The 20,709-nt window shown below is 32.6% G+C and overlaps 1 long non-coding RNA gene and 2 pseudogenes across 5 annotated transcripts; 1 reads left to right on the top strand and 2 right to left on the bottom strand.

The window, feature by feature from the left end:
- Positions 1–455: 455 nt before the first annotated feature.
- On the bottom strand, positions 456–6,789 carry LOC120090594 ((+)-gamma-cadinene synthase-like; annotated as a pseudogene).
- Positions 6,790–16,649: 9,860 nt separating this feature from the next.
- Positions 16,650–19,941, top strand: LOC150032476 (uncharacterized). 5 transcript variants are annotated; one of them, XR_016524378.1, is made up of 4 exons: positions 16,662–16,915; positions 17,126–17,277; positions 18,119–18,178; positions 18,641–19,941. It is a non-coding gene; the product is annotated as an uncharacterized LOC150032476 (long non-coding RNA). The 5 variants fall into 5 exon arrangements; XR_016524380.1 differs by lacking the exon at positions 18,119–18,178 and having other exon boundaries at positions 16,668–16,915; positions 18,641–19,163; positions 19,782–19,941; XR_016524379.1 differs by having other exon boundaries at positions 16,650–16,915; positions 17,126–18,202.
- Positions 19,942–20,264: 323 nt separating this feature from the next.
- Positions 20,265–20,709, bottom strand: part of LOC120090593 ((+)-gamma-cadinene synthase-like) — a 33,939-nt pseudogene continuing 33,494 nt past the window's right edge.

The following is a 20,709-nucleotide window of genomic DNA, read 5'->3' on the forward strand; positions in this document are numbered from 1 at the left end:
TATAAGGTCTTGGCTGACACATTTTTCGTGTCAAGCATAAGAAGCTGTTACTCGACATGTTTTTCGTGTCAAGTAAAATATAAAAAATAATATATTTTTTTAATCCTTATTTTTTGTTTCCCTCCTCCCCCATTTTCATTTTCTTGACAAATTTGGTTTCCCTACTATCAAAAATATCATATAAAATATAAAATTAATTAACTTATTATTTAAAATATGTAAAAAATAATTATCAAATAAAACTTCCCCCCTTCCTTGTTTTCTCGATCGCAAACCCCCCTCCCCCCCTCCCGCCCCAAAACCCTCTCTTCGCAACACTGGTCAGCCACCGTATAGCCTCCACCATATATGCACCAGATGCCACCGGATCCACACTAGACGCCCACCGGTCAGCCATTGTACAGCCTCCACCTATCAGTCCTCCATCAGATCTATGCCAGATGCCCAACCCAGCCTCACGCCAGACGCCTAACCTCGTTTGGAGTTGCACCAAATTCGACCAATCCTCCACTAGATCCACACCATACACCACCGAATCCACGCCAGACGCCCATCAGATCCGCACCAGACACCACCGGATCCATGCCAGACGCCCACTGGCCAGCCACCGTACAGCGCCCACTGGTCAGTCCTCCACCATATCCGCGTCAGTTGCCCAGCTTAGCCTCGCACTAGATCCGGTCAACCCTCCACCGGATTTGTTGACAATCGTGCTGCCTCTGTCAAGTAATAGCTTTTTATAATTTTATGAGTGCTCTTGTTCCACTTTTGTTTTTCGTTTCAAGAAAGTTGGTCGAGACTCGAGTGAAGCGTCAATTTGAGCAAACACTTTGGGTAAGTGTTTTGGATATATTGGAATGAATTTGTGATTTTTGTAATAATGTAGCATCTTCTATAATGATTTTCTTGTTTGAATGTTTGATGATGAGATTTATTTTGAATTGTTGGAAGAAGTTAAGTTGTTGTCCAATAGGTTTGAGACCGATCTTGACAATGTTTTGGTAAGTTTGGAGGTTAGTATTAATAGTTCATTGTTACCCGTTGAAGTATTGGTCTAATAATTGAGTTATTTTCAATTATTGATGTTCAATTCAAGGATTTCAAGGGATTGGAGCTACTGTCCAGCAAACTTAACGATCTTTGGACATTTTAATAGGTATTAAAGCCTTGAAACTCTTTTAGAATTGTTACATAGTTGCTTGAATTTGCGTTTTATAATCATTATTATTTAACTTTTCATAGGTTGGATTACTTTGTTGTAGTTATGAAATGGCATTCGAATCAAGCCACACTTTGGGTAATCTATTTGGAGTTAATCGGTTATTTTGGTAAATGAAAGTTCGAAGAATTCGGCTTCCAATATTCTGTAGTTTTGAATGAAATTTTGTAGATAAGATTGGATTACTTCATTGTAGTTTTGAATGAAATTTTGTAGATAAGATTGGATTACTTCATTGTAGTTTTGAATGAAATTTTGTAGATAAGATTGGATTACTTCATTGTAGTTTTGAATGAAATTTTGTAGATAAGATTGGACTTCCATTATTCTCTATTTTTTATTGCTCGTAGATATGATAAGTTGTGAAAGTTGTGAAAGTTGGGGGAAAGTTATCTGCATTCTTCTATTTTAAATTTTAGCATATGCTTGATTTGTTGATAATTTTCTTCCTCTTTATTGTATTTTCTCAAATCTCTCCCATCTTCATTTGTTTTACAGCGAAAGGTAATTGTTCCTCCTAAAACTGGATATGGTCAAAAGAGAATGAATGAAATCCTAGTAAGTCCCTAACTTTAAGTTATAGATATTTTTTAAGTCTCGAGTATGATATTTTTTCATGGTCATTGTTGTATCTTAACACTTATTTCTATATTTTAAAATTTGATGTTATCGCTTTTTATTCTATTTTGCAGGTTGTCTTGCCTAATCATGTCTTTCCTGATCCTTAGTTCTCGATCTTTAGACTTCAAAGCTCAATGTATAGATTAAATAATGTACTTCACTGAGAGGTTACTTATTAAACAATTTGTCACTTTTGTATTTGTTGAAAGTTGAGTTTTGTATTCAAAAGCAATAGTTGAGATTTTATTTTGTGCATGTATGAAAGAGAAATATTGTTGTAATTTTTTAGGAATGTTCATGTGAAAGGTCATGGTCGAACATATGGAATTTTTAGTGAATATATTGAGTTGGTAGATCTTAAATGTATAATGTTTATTTAGTTGATGTAATTGTATTGTTGGAATACAAGGTAGAAAATGAAAATATGGACTGGGACATTTAATTTGAAATAAAATACATATACTTGGCACATAAAAAACGTCAAGAATTATCATATATGATACGTATTCAATGTTAAGAATCAATAAACTTGGCATACCACCAATGTCAAGTGTATTATCTTTCTTGACACGAAAATTGTATCAAGAAACATTTGTCTTGGTATTTTTTCGGAGTTAAGTTATCACACTATACTTGACAGTCAAATACTCAACGTTTTTATAAGCGTCAGGTATACCTTTTACTTGACATTGGAAAAACGTCAAGTAATCCAATTTCTATAGTAGTATTTTGGATAAACTAGTTGAATCAAGAAATAAACTCGTTAATTAAGTAGACGATAGTATCATGATTTTAAAAAACATAAAAATGATTACATAAAGTCAAAATGAGCATAATTCAACTCAAACAAACAATAAGCATCACTAAAACCATACCACTATATTTGGTAAAATATCATATGTTTCGAGATATCGATTGATGCTTTAGTCTATGTGATAATACAAAAGTGAACTTTGCTCGGAGGTAATTAGTATGACTTTTTTCTTTAGAGGTCGGAGGTTCAATCCCTACATCCGTAATTTTTATACTAAGAAAAAATCATGCGATATTATTGGCTTATTTGAAGTAGTGAGAGCGACCCATACCTCGCAGGAGACAAGATCATCCATTAGTCTACCAATGATGGTTGAGACTTCAAGAATTTTTGGGCACTCAAAAAGCCAATCAAATACCTCTTGAGTTACAGTGTCACCCCATGCAAGCAAATGAAATAGTTGTAAGTAGTCCATAACCTGAGCTAACTAGAGCCACTTCCATGTATTCTTCAAATTTTGGTTTATACTTTTTGTTCAGCCATTCAGCTTCTTTGAAATAGGATCCAGCTTGCCTTTTCATCTATTCACACATAAATAAAGTTGAAACTTCTTATACATGATAGCAAGATTAATGGTATTAATAGGAAATTATGAGAAGGATGATATTTAATTACCGCTTCCTTCGGAAAGTAAGCACGATACAATGTTCCATCATTCGCCATCTCTTTCTCAATCTCTTCGAAAAGATCAAGCATAGTTGTATAATAAACATTCATATACTTGGGGAGTAGATTAATCATGCTTATGTCCCATCTAAAAAATTAAAGACAATGTATAACTAATTGAAGTATATATGGACTATACATATAAAATTGAAAAAGAATTTGGAAGCAAGTCAGAGGTTAAAGAAAGTAACCTGTTGATTGCTAAAGTGAAGACTTGGAGTTCTTCAAATGTTCCATAAGCATCATAAATATCATCCATAATTGTGGTCATGGCGATCACTTTAGTCAATATTTTCCTTCCCACATTGAAATGAGGATCGCAATATACACCCAATATCCAAAAGTAATCCTCCACAATTTTATCTCTTACAAATGGAAAGTTCGTTGGGACGTTCAATTCTTTCCACCACCTATTGTAATTTATTATTTGCATTAAGATCATTTCAAATTGGCCATTTTCACGAACTTAGGGTATCCTAAGTGGGATATTCCCACTTTAAGATTATTTCGAATTGGCCATTTTCACGAACTTAGGGTACCTTAAGTGGGATATTCCCACTTTAAGATTATTTCGAATTGGCCATTTTCGCGAACTTAGGGTACCCTAAGTGGGATATTCCCACTTTAAGATTATTTCAAATTGGCCATTTCACGAACTTAGGGTACCCTAAGTGGGATATTCCCAATTTAAGATTATTTCAAATTGGTCATTTTTGAGGTACTATGCCAGTTGAGCTACGCTCTTGTTGGCCAACATTTTAAAATTAAAAAGTTCAATTGAAAATAGGAAAATACCCTAAGTGGGATATTCCCACTTTAAACACTCATTTTACCATTCAAATTAAGTGGGATTTGTGTCAAACACCTAGAAAATGAAATTGTATGTTAAAGAAGAATAAAACAGAAAAAACATCGGTTGAGAAAGTGATGTAATTGAAGGTTGGGAGAGAAGATGTTCTCTCAAGACCATTGACACAAAATCTGGAAAATTTCTCTAAAATCCCTTCACGATTCAACCTCATTTTAGGTTTCACCATTCAATCTATGTTCCTAGAGAATTGTAGAAAAGATAAAGTGGTGGTCTACAAGGTTTTGGTGTGAAGATTTAAGCTGGATTTGAATAATTGTGGAGTTCAACAAAGGTATAATTTATGAAACCCGATTTCATTCATATGAACATGCTTGCTAGATTATTAAAATTGATGGAATTAGAGTACTTAAGATCCTAATTGCTTCCGCCTCTTGCATGTTAACTCTAACATAATCATCATACAATCAACATTGATTATTAGATGCAAGTAATAAAAAAATATTAATAATTGATTAATAATACCTTTTAGTCAAATCATATATGAACTTAGTTGCGGTTAAGTAGCTATTTGACTTTTAGTTTTTCGTTTTTGAAATAGAAGCATATTATGAGACATGCCAATAATGTCATTTAGAATTATCTTGCTTGCTACGAAAATAGAAGCATATTATAATGGTAGGAGTACCTGCATATTTCACATAGCTCCTTTTGGTGAAGTTTTTGTGATATATTGAAGTCTAGTTTTGAGAATGTAAGCAAAGTCTCATTGTGGGAAGGATCTTGTTGGTATATTCCCAAATACTCTCTTGTCTTCATTCTTGTAACACCTTTTCTAATAGGCAATTTCAAGGCATTGCTAACTTCAGATGCAAAATAAGGATTATTGGAGTATTCAAGAGCTTCAGGTAATAAATTCAAGGCATTGTTAACTTCATATGCAAAATGAGGATTATTGTAAATTCAAGAGCTTCCTCAAGCACAGCTTCTCTATGTCCCCTCATATGTGATGCTTCATATAGGTTCAAAATTCCTCTTTCATCATTACCCAATAATTCTTTAAATTTTCCATTGTTAGTCCATGAATTTTGAAAATATATCTGTTTCAATTTAGACTTCAAAATAATTAATAACTAGTTCTTAAAAAAATTATAATTATAATTAAATTTTTCGATGTCTAAATTATTTATTCATAACTTTGAGTTTTTCTTAGACTCCTTTTGATAATCGTTTAAGTCCCATTTAGTAACCATTTCGTTTTTTATTTTTGTTTTCTAAAATTAAGCCTATAGTTACTTTCATCTCCAAATTTCTTATTTTTTATCTATCTTTTATCAATGGGTTAAAAAACCAAGCCAAAATTTAAAAAACTAAAAAAGTAGTTTTTGCAAATGTGTTTTTTTTTTTTTTTTTTTTTTTTTTTTTAAATTTGACTAAGAATTCAACCATTGTACAAGAAAAGATGCAAATCATTGTAAAAAATTGGAAGGAAATAATTTTAATATTCAAAAATAAAAAATAAAACATAATTGTCTCGTTTGGTAACCATTTATTTATTTATTTTGTATTTGGTTTTTTTAAATCAAGATTATTTCCTCCACATTTCTTACAACCAGCTGCGTCTTTCTTAAACACAATGGTTAATTTCTTAGCCAAAATTCTAAAAATAAAAACAATTTTTTTAAAGTTATGTTTTTTAGTTTCAAAATTTGGCTTGGTTTTTTAAATCATTGGTAAAAAGTAGATAACAAAGAAAGAAATTTAAGATGAAAGTAGTGTCTATAGGCCTTATTTTCAAAACAAAAAACAAAATGTTTATCAAATAAGGCCACAATGGTTACCAAAGAGGCATTAGTTTTTTCTTTATAGTTTTTCAAAACTGTGCACATACGTTTTCTTATAACGTTTTGATCACGTGGCTTATAAGAATACGAAACTGTGCACTTTTTTGTTTAATTTTCAAAATGTGGCTTGATTTTTTAACAAACTCCAATAAAGAAGATAACATAACAAATAAATTAATAAATAAAAAAATAATATGTATATGCTTAATTTTTAGCTTAAAAAAACATAATTTTTAAAAATTAAAAAAATTGTTTGTGTATAATTTACCACGTGAAATCCTATAACCTTGTTGCCTGAGAAGTCGAAATAGAAGAGCAATAGTATGAAGATCTTTATCACCATCTTTATTCAATAAAGTGGAATAAGACTTGTATAAATGTTCTAAGATTTGGTCAATCTCATTTTCATAATGATAAGATACACCTAGTCGTTGGATTGAATCACCAACCTTAGTTTCTCCAATGGGTTTTCCACTCTGAAACAACCACCATCATCCATATTTTTTCTTTCAACTTTCCAGTTTGTTCTTTCGTTCCATCGTCTACTTTCTGAAATTAAAAGAATAAAAATTTAAAATTATTCAAAATACAAAAGTATTGGATTAAAGTTATACACATAATAAATGATAACTAATTGAAAAAATATTCAATGAAAGCAATTTTGAAATTTAGTTTTACCAATGCATCATCAAGGGTAAATGAAAGGAAATGATCCGTCCAAATGGCTAGGATGAAAATTTGCAATAGAACGCTTAGTATCAGGAATGTCATTGGCTTTCATAATTAAAGTAAGAAAATTTGAAATTTGAGAAGACATTATTCGCTTCTCAAAGAGGGGAAATAAAGAAAAAAGGAAGAAGGATGTATGTTATTCACTTGAGAGTTTTAAACTATTGGTGAGATACCTTGTGATTCTAAAGGATGTCTATTTATAGGATGTTCAGTCCCTTACTCCATAATTATTGTATTAAAAAAAAGAATAGTGATGTGGATGTGGCCAAGAGTGTATATGACATTTTTTTTTTATTTTTTCATCAACATTTCTATAAAATTGAAACATGAAAACTTTTGTTGTTGTCAACATTTAAAACTTTAGCTACTTTAAAAGAGTGGTGGATCAAAAACTTTAAGTTTATCTCATGAATTTTTAGATTTGTGTTTATATATATTCCTTGAACCTATCTTGAGAAAAAAATCTAATATACGTCCCTGAATTCTCTAATGTCGTGTCTAATAAATTTGAATTTAAAACTGTGTATTAGCAGGTACATGGAATATCTCAATTAGGTTTGGCAGCCTGATCATATCAACCAGAGGTACAAAGAGTGAAGGGCTAGAGAGAAGCTCAATTACATGAGAATAGCCAAATTTAAACAGATAGTTGAGGGACTAAAATCTTTAAACAATTTAGATCTATAGGACCAACCTCCAGTGTAACACCCCAAATTTTGTTCTTAATGTAATTTCAATATTTTCTAGTATTATAGGGCATTTTTTGAATTTTGGAAATTCAAAATGTAATTATTGTGATTTAATTGCTAAGAAACGGGTGTTTCAATTTAATGGTTTTATTGGAGGGAAGATGTGGAAATTGCACTTTTAATATCAAACAAATTAAATTTGAAATTAATGTCAAGAATTAATTTCATTTTGGAAGGAAGAGGTGTTTCAATTTAATGGTTTAATTATAGGGCAGTTATGGAAATTGGATTTTTAATGTCAACCAAATTAAATTTGAAATTAATGTTAAAAATTAATTTCATTTTGGAAGGAAGGGGTGTTTCAATTTAATGGTTTAATTGGAGGGAAGTTATGAAAATTGGATTTTTGATGTCACATAAATTTAATTTGAAATTAATGTCAAGAATTAATCTCGTTTTGGAAGGGGGTTATATCATACAAATTTAGTTTGAAATTATATCATGAATTAATTTCATGTTGGAAGGGGGTTATGTCACACAAATTTAATTTGAAATTAATTTCAAGAATTAATTTCATTGTGGAAGGGGGTTCGTTAAATTCTTTGTGAATTTAAAATTTTAAGGATGAAGTGAATTAAAGGTTGGAAGCAGCGTCTGATTGACGGAAGATTTTGGAGACTGAAATCCTAAGGGTTGTTGTTGCTCAGGCTTCGTTGGGAAATTGAATTTAAAGATTTATTATTGAAGACTACCGCTTGGATCGATATCTGAATCTAGTATCGAGGTAAGTAATCTTACTACTGGAACTGCCGACGGGCTAGACACTAGATATATGCTAGCATAATGGATGAATATCAGGACAGAACGATAGTGTGATAAACGAATAGTATAGTATGTCTAATATATATTCTTGTATGAGAATCTGAAAGATTTATTTGTGCACGTAGTTACTTTTATGCTAGTAAGAGATGATACTTGATTCATTGAGGTTGTATTTTATACGAGGATATTGAGGCATATATGCATGTTCTATAGTCATGATATTGAGGTGTATATGTATGTTATAAAACCATATTGCGATAATTGTGATGTTGAAGTTGTGATAGTGTCTTTACTTATAAGTTAGATGCCCACTAAGTATTGTGTTTCATTCGGGATTCACCAGATTGTGTTTCTTTCAGGATTCACCAAATGTGTTTCCTTTGGGATTCACCAGATATTATGTTTCCTTCGGGATTCATCAGATATTGTGTTTCCTTCGAGATTCACCGGGGGTTGTGTTTCCTTTGGGATTCACCAAGGGTTGTGTTTCCTTCGGGATTTACCAGAGGTAGTAGACATACTTAACTACAGTAGGATAAAAACCAGTTTTTCATGTATGTATGTGTCCCATGAGAATTTGAGCAGTTTTTATGTTCCGCCAGAGGTAAGTATCTAGAGAACATAGATGGCTAGCCCAACCCCAGTAGTGGGGTTACTTACTGAGTATTTTATACTCATCATTTCTCATGTTGTTGTTTCAGGTAAAGGTAGAGATGCACCGACGATTGATAAGTGGAATTTGTGATCGAGCCATTGGGACCAGTTTTATGCTTCCACCCATAATATTTAGATTTCTTCTCATGTCTTTTTTCGACTTTCAGTTTTGCTGTTTGAAAGTTACTATTCAGAATTGTTTTCAGACTTGTTATTATCATTTATGATTTACGGGTACCCCATTATTTGTTTTTAATATTTGAATTTAATGAAGGACTTTTGAACTTACCTTATTTATTTAGCATTTATTTCACCATAAAAGGATGTCGTTTTAAGTTTCATGCATGCATGTATTTAGTAACGACCTAACTAAAGTCCTAGGGGGTCAAGTTGTTACAGTTGGTATCAGAACCCATGTTTTGGATTCTGTAGACTGACTTACTATATAAGTCCAAATGGTCCCTATGGCCCATGAATGGATTCCTCGTCATCACCATATATGTCTTATCAATTAAAAGTTTTATGATAGTTGTACGTTAAAATATTTGTTTAGCTTAAATGCACTAGTTATATTCTAATGCTAGGACAGTGACTCGTTAGAAGTTATAAGCGGATTATTCAGGTACAATGCTACAAAAGGAGAAAAATAAAATAAAATTATAAGGTCATTTGGCACTAGTTTATCCCATGGAAATTCTGTTAGGAACAAACAAATATATAACTCAGTTCAAAGATCTTAAAGGTTGATGAAACTATGTAAAGTTATGATAATTCAAGAACAAAGGTATTTAAATGTTCAAGCCAAGGATTAAAATTGTCTAGATAAGAATACATTAAGGATTAGTGTTATGTTTTTTTTTTGTCGAGTAGTGCAATTGGTGTTAGTACAAATAAATTTCTTCATAGGCCACATACTCAATTATAAGGTTAAAAGTTGTTTTATGGATAAGAAGGAGAAAAAGAAGAGACTATGGATTTATTTAAGGTTCTGAGATATTGAAACCGAACATTTTGAGAGGAATTTTAGAAAGGATTAATAAGTCATAATCACTTTGGTAATACTACAACTTGATGGACTAGGTAAAGTATGTGTAGTGATATGAGGGATTCTTTTGGAATATCTAGTTAAGTTAAAGTCATTAAAAGAAGCCAAAATAGTTAGATATGAGTTTAGACTTAAAGGGGATAAAGCAAAGTGTTATTTGTTTGGGTTGAAGGATTATTTTAGAGTACCTAGATTAATTAAATCCATAGTCTTATTGTGATAAGGAGATCAAAATTTGACAAATTTGAACAAACAAAAGTCTTTTAGAGTTTAAAAGCATGAAAATTGGCAAAGGAGAATTCTACAAGATGAAAATTCTTAATGAGAGAGATAAGACTTATGGAGGAGTTAAGTAAATATACTTTAGTAAGGAGATTATGTTCCACTTGGAAAGTGAAAAAAAAAAATTATCCAAGAAAGTTTACTCTTTTAGAAATAGAAAGGAATTTAATGTGTTCAAAACTCCCTAGTTAAATATGGTTTGGAAGCATGATATGAGGGGTTACAAGGAATTTGTTTTGGTGTAAAAGTAAAATATCTTATTATCATGTGGAACTTTAGGAGAATATGATTGGATGGAAAGATAGATTACATGGGTAATCGGTATAAAACTTTGTGTTAACACAATAATCTTTTACATAAATAAAAGGTTGAGAAAGGATAAGCTAAAATGGAGTTACTAATAACAGAAGATGTTCAAGAACTATTGATATGGTATGTTGAGGCTTCATTAGTTAAGAAGTAAACCATTGAGGGCATTAGTAAGATTTAATGGATTTTGACGTAATGTGCAAGTTCGAAACATGAACTAGCAACACCATTAATTTGATTGAAAAAGGAAATTAATCCAGCTCGAGGTACACAAAAGTGGTATACGAAAAAAAAGTAAGTAAGTTGGATCTTCCAATATCACCATTGGCATAAGGGATAGACTGGTAATAAAGTTGAGTTGATAACAAGAAGTTGCTATAGGTAGGTTTGGAGCAGTACATTATAGTATGTTTTCCCTTGCATGGGCAATGACTTAACTAGCTCTAGGGAGTACGAGTAATTCAAGCTATGACTTATGAATCAGGAAGGTTTTCTCGTAAAAACTAACTTCAGAGATCAATTACGATTATTACGAGGTTATGGAAATATGTTATTAATTTGCTGATGCTTTATCGTCTAGGGACTTTAAAACCTCAATTTTAGATGGAATTTTAGACTCATCCACAATAGGGTCTAAGTAATGATGTTATTATTTTAAGGCTAAAGAATGATATAAGGATTGGCTCGAGCAAGTTTTATAGCACATGAAAATATAGAGCCTCATAATGAGTTTCTCATGAATGTGAGACTTAATTAGACAGAGTTATTCTCAGACATGTAGACCCTAAGAGAGACATCACAGTTAGCACTTCTAAAGTAGAAGTAGTATTCAGTTGAGCAGATTTGTTCTGGTACGTATTTTCAAATGACGCATTATATAGCATGACCAGTTTTTCCACTACAGATATAAAGTTTTTCCTGTGACATAATGGTAAGCTTATATATATGTTTTTAGTGGATAAGACTTTCTTAAGCTCATGACAATTTTCATAGTTCTCAGCTTGAGCTCGGAAACATGGAAGAATTGAAATCCAAGTTAACTCGCGATTCCGGGATTTCCCTGGCTAGGATGGATGCAAAAGTTTGCCGTTGTCATGATGTTGATCTGGCTTCTGCGACTACGATGGGACGGACACTTCTGCACTAGGTGATCTCTGTCTTATATCGTCGGATGCGACAGAAAGAAGTGGCATTTGGAGATAGACCTACCTACCAGTTCTAAGTGTTCTAACAAATTCACTAGCGGCTTGTTTTGATGACAGAGTGGCCTATTTTTTCCCCTATCGCATGTTGAATGGGCTCCGTATTCTCTCACTCTTGCGGAAAAGGATGGAGTTCCACCAAAACCCTTTCTAAGGATGAAGACGGTAGTTTAGAAGTTCGCTCGAAAGAACCGTTTCACCAAATCGATCGTGGTAAAGTCAGCAATGGATTCAGCGGATCATCCACGTTAAGCGACCAAGGAAGTAATAACCCCTAAAGAGGCTAAAGCTAGGCCTAATTGAAAATGAAGCGAATTATTGATTGTGTCATACCGCACACCATTTTGGAGAAATTGAGAGCGTGTTAAAGTATTGTTGGTTTTCAGCATCTTAAGTTTCATGGTTATATATGGAAGGGGTTGTCACACCTCTTTTGATAATAGTTTCAGCTATGTCAAACAGTGACTCTCATTTTACATCTAGTTTTTGGATGAGTCTCCAGTTAGCATTGGGTACTCAATTGGATTTTAATACAGCTTTTCACCTACAGACTGATGGTCAGAAAGAACGTTTGATCCAAACATTGTTGAATATGTTGTGCACTTGTGCTTTAGAGTTTTCAGGAAGTTGGGATTCTCACTTGTATTTGATGGAATTAGCATAATAACAGTTATCCAGCTGCCATTGGCATGTCTTCATTTGAAAGCCCTCTATGGGAAGACCTGTAGGATTCCTGTGTGTTGGGATGAGGTAGAAGAGAGGAAATTGCTAGGACTTGAACTAATGCAAGCCATGAATGGGGCAATAAAGAAGATCAAGGCTCGTATGCAAACAGCTTAAAGGAAACAGAAAAGCTACGTTGACGTGAGACGTAAGGACCTATAATTTGAGACTGGTGATAAAGTGTTCTTAAAGGTGGCACCTATGAAGGGTGTTTTGAGGTTTGGAAGGAAAGGGAAGCTGAGCCTGAGGTTCATTGGACCTTTCGAGGTCTTAGAGAGAATTGGTCTCGTAGCTTTCCGATTGGCATTGCCTCCATAACTTTCTTCAGTTCATAATGTCTTCCATGTTTCGATGCTGAGAAACTATATAACAGATTTGTCCCATGTAGTTGACTTTGAGTCATTGTGGTTGAATGGAAATTTGAGTTATGAAGAGAGGCCTGTGCAGATTCTCGCCAGAGAGGTGAAGAAGTTACGCAGTAGGGAAATAACAGTTGTAAATATTTCGTGGCAGAATCACCTGTTCGAGGAGGCCACTTGAGATGAGAGGATCATATGAGGACCATGTATGTAGAGCTTTTTCAGGAATGAATTTTCGAGGATGAAAGTTCTTTAAGGAGGGAAGAATGTAACACCTCAAATTTTGTTCTTAATGTAATTTCAATATTTTCTAGTATTAGAGGGCATTTTTTGAATTTTGGAAATTCAAAATGTAATTATTGTGATTTAATTGCTAAGAAACGGGTGTTTCAATTTAATTGTTTGATTGGAGGGAAGTTGTGGAAATTGCACTTTTGATGTCAAACAAATTAAATTTGAAATTAATGTCAAGAATTAATTTCATTTTGGAAGGAAGAGGTGTTTCAATTTAATGGTTTAATTATAGGGCAGTTATGGAAATTGGATTTTTAATGTCAACCAAATTAAATTTGAAATTAATGTTAAAAATTAATTTCATTTTGGAAGGAAGGGGTGTTTCAATTTAATGGTTTAATTGGAGGGAAGTTATGAAAATTGGATTTTTGATGTCACATAAATTTAATTTGAAATTAATGTCAAGAATTAATCTCGTTTTGGAAGGGGGTTATATCATACAAATTTAGTTTGAAATTATATCATGAATTAATTTCATGTTGGAAGGGGGTTATGTCACACAAATTTAATTTGAAATTAATTTCAAGAATTAATTTCATTGTGAAAGGGGGTGCGTTAAATTCTTTGTGAATTTAAAATTTTAAGGATGAAATGAATTAAAGGTTGGAAGCAGCGTCTGATTGACGGAAGATTTTGGAGACTGAAATCCTGAGGGTGGTTGTTGCTCAGGCTTCGTTGGGGAATTGAATTCAAAGATTTACTATTGAAAATTACCGCTTGGATCGATATCTAAATCTAGTATCGAGGTAAGTAATCTTACTATTGGAACTGCCCACGGGCTAGACACTAGATATATGCTAGCATAATGAATGAATATCAAGACATAATGATAGCATGATAAACGGATAGTATAGTATGTCTGATATATGTTCTTGTATGAGAATATGAAAGATTTATTTGTGCACATAGATACTTGCATGCTAGTAAGAGATGATACTTGATTCATTGAGGTTGTATTTTATATGAGGATATTGAGGCGTATATGCATGTTGTATAGCCATGATATTGAGGTGTATATGTATGTTATAAAACTAATATTGTAATAATGTGATGTTGAGGCTGTGATAGTGTTCTTTACTGATTAGTTAAATGCCCACTAAATATTGTGTTTCCTTCGGGATTCACCAGATTATGTTTCTTTCGGGATTCACAAAATTGTGTTTCCTTTGGGATTCACTAGATATTGTGTTTCCTTCGGGATTCACCAGATATTGTGTTTCCCTCGCGATTCACTAGATTGTATTTTCTTCATGATTCACCAGATATTGTATAATCTTCAGTATTAACCAGGGGTTGTGTTTCCTTCGGGATTCACCAGGGGTTGTGTTTCCTTCGAGATTCACCAAAGGTAGTGGACATACTTAACTATAATATGATAGAAACGAGTTTTTCATATATGCATGTGTCCCATGAGGACTAGAGCAGTTTTTATGTTCCGCCAGAGGTAAGAATCTAGAGGACATAGATGCCTAGCCCAACCCTAGTAGTGGGTTACTTATTGAGTATTTTATACTCATCATTTCTCATGTTGTTGTTTCAGGTAAAGGTAGAGATGAACCGGCGATTGATAAGCAGAATTCGTGATCGAGCCATTGGGACCAGTTTTATGCTTCCACCCATAATATTTAGATTTCTTTTCATGTTTTTTTTTCAATTTTCAGTTTTTTTGTTTGAAACTTACTATTCATAATTGTTTTCAGACTTGTTATTATTATTTATGATTTACGGGTACCCCATTATTTGTTTTTAATATTTGAATTTAATGAAGGACTTTTGAACTTACCTTATTTATTTAGCATTTATTTCACCATATAAGGATGTCGTTTTAAGTTTCATGCATGCATGTATTTAGTAACAACCTAACTTAAGTCCTAGGGAGTCGGGTCGTTACATCTAGCCAAGCTGCAAATGTACTCCCAAGATGTTCAAAGAGTTTCGATAGTTTTCTTTGAAGGTCCGATTGGTTCTCTCATTTCAAATTGTCTATTGTAAACCTTTGTAGATTTATTCACCAAAATATATTAGAAGATAACCAAAATTAGTTATTTATCCAAGTTATTTACGATAAAACTAAATTTTTTCATACAATCAATTTTCATAAAATAATTTATGGACATGTTAACATACATTTTAAAATTTTCTAGGATTAAGGAAGTATAAAATTTTTTCCATATTCCCTTCATTTATTGTGCGACACATTAACATACTTTTTAAAATAGAATGATACCTTCTAACGTTAATGTGAGGTTCACTAGTATTTATGTAGGTAGATTTATATTAAAAAGGTTATTAAAAGAATCTATGATTATCATGAGAGAGATACTCTCCTATAATACTATATATGGTTTATGTATATTTTGTACTCACAAAGTATGTGGTTGCAACTCTTGTTTTTTTTTTTTTTTTTTGTTCTTTGTTTTATAGTTCCAACATCGTTCAATTATGCTCAATGTGGTTGTTACCACATCTTTTGCAATCTACACGAGGGCTTGAACACTCTTCTAACTCACTCCTCTGGTCTGAACTCATCATTGATATCGACCTGTGTAAGCATACTATCACTAGTTTGGTGTCGAGTTGAGTACACTAAGATGCTTAAGTTAGTACAAGTGATATTTAAATTGGTTAACCACAAAGAGAATTACTTACTCATTGAAGTTATTTTTGTGGGGCTATTTATAATACTCATCCTCTAATACTAGGAATATTTACAATATTGGTGGTGTCAAAATGGTTGTTGTCCTTGAGATTACAAAGTGCAAATGATGAGCGTATCCTCTATTATGTGAATAAATAAATAAATAATACTTGAGCGTATCTTGAACTGTACCATCTTTATTTTTTTGCAATTTACCAAAATGTCCAATCACATGCCACGTAGCAAACCATCTTCTTAAGTTAAAGGGGATGTATAGTAATGGGGGCGAGGGTCACAATAATTATAGAAGGGAAAAAATGTTTAAGCCCAATACTTTTCAACTCGCATAAGAATACATTATAAGCTCATATGGACGAAAATAGCAATAAAACTAGCTTATTTTATATTTTGAAGTGACTTGTATTCATTCATTGCTCAAAGAAAAATCTTGGCCCATCAACCAAGTTGGGCTTTAAGTCCACATAACAAGGCACAGGGTCAACGAGAAGAGATTTGATATGAAATTTAGTTCCACTCTTGGCATTTGTGTATCCATCTTCATTCAAATAAAGCAAGTTCATAACTCTTGTAAAATTCACCACACGGATTAGAACAGGCATTGGAACATTGATTGGACGAAGGCATGGTTCGTTTATGCCCTTCCATGCATCAACCACTTGTTTATGGATTTCAACACAAGCTTCTTCCTCTTAACAACCATATTGCTCCACTTCAACAGCAGAAGCAACATGCTCTCTTTCTTGCTCAAACTGAAAAGTAAAAACAAAGTAAATATAGTTTACTTGAAAAATGTACAATTTTTTTTGTTCGAGTATACCTTTTGAGGTATAGTAGATATTAGACAAAGCCAGAGCTCTATCTCAGATAATGATTGTGAGGATTCTTCCTTGTTTAATGTGAGATATTCTTAACATGCACTCTCAAGATGGTACCTCTTTTACTTGGATCGACTACTCTTGAGTCGAAACCCAATTTTGACTACTTCGCGTTCCAGCTTATAAAATGATCAGAAAATTATACCCTTATCCTTCGTTTGACTACTTCGTGCTTTAAATTTCAACCTTCTCTTCCTCATTCGATTGCATCGTGTTTCAAACTTTCAACCTTTTCTGTTATGTTGTTCTTCCATTTGAAATTTCTGAGTTTTGTGCACCGATCTGAGCTATTCGTGAGGTAAATACCACTTTTTTCATCCCTTTTGCAATCTTAAAGCTGAAAGTTTTTTATTTATGGGTTTAATTTCGAATTTATTCGTTGTAGAGCTATCTATGATAGAAATCCCAAATTTACTACAAATCATGACTAAAATCGAAAATTTTGGTGATTAGTTTGCAAGTTCTGTGATTTTTTTATTGACCGAGTTGTTGGGAGTTGTGGATGTAGGTGGAAAGAAGTTATCCAAGTTGTCATAGGTGATCGTGTTGGATAAATGGAAAGAAGTTGCAAGCATCACACAACAAAGCAGTGGCCGGAAAATTAATCAAAACAAGATCATCTCCAAGAAGAAAAGATTTGTTCTTTTCACTATTTATTCCGTATGAGTTACCAATTAAATTGACATTTTTTAATCAAAACAAGATTGTCCTTCACTGATTCATTTCATCCCTATTGTTCTATGTGATATTTCAATATAAACATTAACACACATAATTATGAATTAGGGGGTTTATATTATAAAGTTCGTGTACATAATGGAATATGCTCTAACTTCACTCTAGACTAAGTGGATGTTTTGTTGGGAGCTTATTTTTGTGATTGTACAAATTCTCGAGTTAGAGGTAGTAATGTCTACTTATTGTACGTGATAATTAATGTCCACTTATTATACTTCATAACACTGAATGTGGTCTTGTACCAAAGAGATTAATCTAGATATATGACAATATAATCCCTAGCATATTAATGACAAATTGACCCTTGATGTCAAATAATCCGTGTGTGTTGTGGATTGTGTACACTTTGTACATCCTAGTTCTTAAATGAATGAGATCTTGTATGAAGGATATTAATTTGGATATATCAGTTCTTAGGCATTCAAATGAATAATAGATTTATGATTTCAATGTGATCAATCCATCTATCCTCTGGCTCTTTCATTGAGTTACAAAGTAAAGACCATCCGATATCTGTTTTTAGGTAACGCTCCGCTTGATGATCTGTTTGCTAGTTGTAGATGAAATCCTTACATGATAAATCTTTTGTATCTTGGGGAAAGCATGATCTCAGTTCAACATGGGTTGTGGGGATATTATGTATTGTTTCCTTACATAAATATACAAGGGAATGATCTATTGCTTTTGTGTTCATGCACTGTTTTTCCACATTTTCCATATTTGGGAAGATAACGTACATGCTTGCATATTGTTTGTTGTGTAGAGCAAGTGAGCTAGGATTTGAAGTTGTCGGCTTTTCATGCCTCTTCTCGAAGAACTCCAAGTAAAACAACTTATAATAATAGAGGTTCAAAGTTTGATTGTGAAACTAGATTGGTGCTCCTCTATTAGAAGCATACAATGATGAACAAATTTCTACAACTTGATTATTTCTATTGTTGATGTGTTTATTAGTTTGTTTAATTGATCTTTATAATATCCCACTGATAATACATGTGCTATCTCAGGAAACCTCTCTATATGCATTCAAATTTGATTTTCTATGAAGAACCAATTTTATGAAACATTGTAGCATTTCTCTTCTTAACTTTTGTAATTTACTAGCTAAAACAATGGTCAAAGTTAACACTTGTTTATGGTTATTTTTATTCTATAGTCTAGTTGTGCTCCCACTTTGGCAACGATTAAATTGTGAAGGACTTCCTGTTAATACTAACAATGCATTTTCCTCTTATATTTTTACTTGAATGACCTTTTCCCAACTCAACCTTTTCACGTTGTGTAGGATGTATCTTGAAGAATGGTTCTAGCAATTCTTCACACCGATTCCTCCAAAATCATTGTAAGCTACGTTCAAAGCTTTTGTTGCAACTCCTTGATTTTACATCAGTGGCTTTCATTATTGGTGTCATAATTGAACTAAAGCAGGTAAGTGTCATATACTCTCTTGTTTAAGTTCCATTTTAAATTTTGAAAAACAACAAAATTAAGACATCATCCTCATCACCTCCTTATTTTCTACACTATGCAAATCTAACAAAATTTTATTTAATTGGACAAGATGATCTAAAAGGGACGTATCTTCCTAAATGTGTAGATGATATAGATGTTGCTTCAAAAGCAATTTCTTTGTTGAAGACTTTTTCATGTAAATACTTTCCAACTTCAACCAAAGACTAACAACAGTTTCTTCATCTATGACCTCGATGATATTTTCATCAGCCAAACATAACATGATAGTCGAATGAGCCTTCTCCTCTAGAGTCTGCCATTCTTCATCATATGCGGCTACCTTCTTGGATTTATAAGTAAGTAGTGCCCACAATCCTTGCTGCTTCAGTAGGGATCACATCTTGATATGTCATAAATCGAAACTTTTCCTCCCAATAAATTTATTGATTTTCATATTCATGACTGATACCTTAATTTCTAGAACATATGCATAATTTCAAGTTCCAATTGTTAGACTCTGATACAAATGTGTTATGAAATCGACAAATAAAGAATACATAATAAATGTACAAGTAGAGAATTGACACACATATTTTTGTGGTTCACTTACAGTTTGTTAGTTAAGTTCACGAGACAGAGGGAGATCAATTTTATTAGCAAGAATAATACAAAATCACATAAAGAAAACACATTTATAGTTTAGAGAGTTTATATCACGCACTTCAGTAAACTCTAGGGTCATAAACATAAATAACATAAAAATGGCAAATAAGTAAATAATATAGATTCCAGAGACGTTGCCGTAGTAATTATTTTCTCAAAGCCCTAGATAAAAGGCATTCTAATAGTCATAAAGCCTAATGTAATTCAAATGTCTTCTAGTTGCCTTCATATAGTGTTTGTTTTTCTCGAGTCTTTAAAGCTCTTTTACTTTTCTTATGCACGTGAATATTCATTCTTCTAATTGATGTCAGTGAATGAATATGACCAAATGGAGGACTGTATGCCAAAAATGAAGGTAGCTTCTTGTATGCATGGGAATGGGCATGGTTGACTTTGGACCCATGACTTTTTGTCCATGGGCTTATTCTGATTTTTTTAGTAGGCTCAAATTACCTAAGATTATTTGTTCAATCCATATTTCTTGTGAGTTCCGGTTGAAATATATTTGAGTTCAATCGCCATATAACACAATTAAATTTGAATCGCTAACTTAGCTTTCATGTCTAAGAATTTAATTTGAATGTCGTATGTAAATTTAAAATTGGTCTCAAATTTTATATTAGTATAATTATATTATTAATTCAAATTATGATGTGACAATTTATGATTGACCCAAATTTCTGATGCAACTATCTAACTATACTATCTAATCATAAGAATATATGATAATCTCATATGAACGAATATGGCAATAAAACTAGCTTATTTTGTATTTTGAAGTGACTTCTATTCATTTATTGATCAAAGAAAAATCTTGGCCCTTCAACCGAGTTGGGCTTTAAGTCCAAGTAACAAGGCACAGGGTCAAGGAGAAGAGATTTGATAAGAAATTTAGTTCCACTCTTCGCATTTGTGTATCCATCCTCATCCAAATAAAGCAAGTTCACAACTCTTGAAAAATTCACAACACGCATTAGAACAGGAATTGGAACATTGATTGGATGAAGACATGCTTTGTTTATGTCCTTCCATGCATCAACCGCTTGTTTATGAATTTCCACACAAGCTTCTTCCTCTGAACAACCGTATTGCTCCGTGTAACAGCAGAAGCAACATGTTCCCTTTCTTGCTCAAACTGCAAAAAGAAAAACAAAGTAAATATAGTTTACTTTAAAAATGTTCAATTTTTTTGTTCGTGTATAGCTTTTGAAGTATAGTAGATATTAGATAAAACCAGGG

This window comes from Benincasa hispida, chromosome 11 (assembly GCF_027475165.1).
Source record: "Benincasa hispida cultivar pf3 chromosome 11, pf3_genome.v1.1, whole genome shotgun sequence".
NCBI lineage: Eukaryota > Viridiplantae > Streptophyta > Magnoliopsida > Cucurbitales > Cucurbitaceae > Benincasa > Benincasa hispida.